The 2,067-nt window shown below is 34.3% G+C and overlaps 1 non-coding gene across 1 annotated transcript; it reads left to right on the top strand.

Moving 5' to 3' along the window:
* Nucleotides 1-1,300: 1,300 nt before the first annotated feature.
* LOC132693434 (U6 spliceosomal RNA) lies at nucleotides 1,301-1,402 on the top strand. Its single transcript, XR_009616817.1, has one exon. It is a non-coding gene; the product is annotated as a U6 spliceosomal RNA (small nuclear RNA).
* Nucleotides 1,403-2,067: the final 665 nt, after the last annotated feature.

The raw sequence follows: 2,067 nt of genomic DNA, 5'->3' as shown, positions 1-2,067 counted from the left end.
CTTAAGGACTACTGGTTTAAAACACAACATAGTAATGGAAAGCAAAGGCAATCATCCATCATATTCCAGAATCCACTTCTTGATCTTGGAGGTCAGATGACCTCCTTAGGCTTTTTTTTTTTTACCAACACAAAGAGGACCAAATTAAAATAATACAATGTCAGATGGAGACTACTGTCAAGAAAATTTGCATTTTCCTCACGGTGCTTCCAATGCCATAAGATTGGCTATGTTGTGGGTCCTTCATGACCCACAGATACTTTTACTAGGATTTTAAGAACTCCAGAATCATACTTACCTCTCACCAGCCCTGGAATTTTCCATAGCACAGCTTTCCCTTGTAATTTTACGTTTGTCCTGAAATATTTTTGTTGTCTTCTTGTGAACTTTTAGCAAGTTTTATGACCCTTAGAATGTACTCATAAATATTGATAAAATGAGCTTTATGAGACATCATTGTGCTATGTGCATGTCTGAAAGTTGGTATTATAAAATTCAGAAATATCATAGATAGATATCAAATAGAGATGAGATACTTTATAACTTTGCCAACTCATCTTTTTCATACAGGGTCTATTTCAGTCTAAATTCTGGACACATGTTTATTTACAAGATGTAATAATTCTATTCAACAAATTATATCTATAATACAAATTAGCATTCAAAGTTATTCTGACAAGAAGAGATCCTAAGCAATGAATATTAAAAAGTTAAGTGAAAGATTTTTTTTTCTTCTTAGTTGCCTGATATATCTATTGTGATATTAGGCATCTATATTCCAAACACTGATAAAAATTGACATAATATGCTCACAGGAATGAGGAAGCTACAAAATGAATAAAATGGAGATTCGAAATTCCATCATGGAGAGAGCTATGAACTTGAGGATTCATAAGAAACATAAAAACAAGAGATGTGTCCATATCACAGGATTAGATTTGTATCTTTAAACCATTATGAACTCTAGTACGTAGCTGGTAGGTATTTACTTATTTCTTGAGCTTTTCTTAAAACTGCTATTGTGCTCTTTATAGTTTTTTTCCTATTCATCTCACTTCTAACAAAGACATCATGTTTGTAATCTTTGCATCAGAAATTTAGTGCCTCATCCTGAATTGACAACCAGAAATTTCACTGAACAATGTATTCCAGCCTACTTTTACAGAGCCCCAAGCTTTCCGTATTTCCTGCCATCTCCTTTCCGTTGTTTCAAATTCCCCCATCCTCCTCACCCACCTCAGAATCTTCCCAAAATTATTGGTTTTGTGTGTCATCTCAGAAGATTGTTCTAGCTGCATTGGTGCTCACTGCGGCAGCACGTGTAGCAAAATTGGAATGATACAGAGAAGGTTAGCATGGCCTCCTGAGCAAGGATGATATGCAAAATCGTAAAGCAATATTTAAGCCACTGTGCAAGGTTGGTATTTTCATCCAGTGAACCCAAAGACACAAATGCTGAAAGGAATCATCACTTAGGTGAGTAGTGGGAAATGAAATTTACTTGACTTGAAAAAACACATCAGAGTTCAAATACAATCTCCACTACCTAAAATATGTGATCTTGAGGAAGATGATCCCCCCCAAATTATTTTATTCATCTGTATCAGGGATATAATATTCTTTCTTCTATACCATTTTCAATGATTAAATTAAATCATATTAAAATGCTTGGCAATTTAAAAGTAACCCATGATTGTGAGTGTAATCGAATTCTTTCTTCTCATTATCCTTTGATGGTTTTTCTTTTTCTCCTGACTCTCAAATGTGCTCTGCCCTTGGACTTCTTCAGGTTATTTCTCTTCACTTGGAAGCTTATTCTCACTGACTTGATATTTTTATCCAATACGACTTTGATACAAAATATATGATGATGATAATCACCCCAAACTTTATACCTTCAGTTTGGATTTCCCTTGAAATTTCAGACTTGCATATCCAATTGTCTATATGATATCTTTCTCATCCCCATTACTTATCTCATTCTGTCTACTCAAAATTAATGTGCCCAAAATTGGTATATTGATCTTTCTCTGCAAACTTGCTATTGTTACACAGACTTTCCCATTT

The sequence above is a fragment of the Panthera onca genome, chromosome B1, assembly GCF_046562875.1.
Source record: "Panthera onca isolate mPanOnc1 chromosome B1, mPanOnc1 haplotype 2, whole genome shotgun sequence".
Lineage (NCBI taxonomy): Eukaryota > Metazoa > Chordata > Mammalia > Carnivora > Felidae > Panthera > Panthera onca.
Note: the sequence above shows the minus strand (reverse complement) of the source record. Positions and strands in the feature narration are given on the sequence as shown.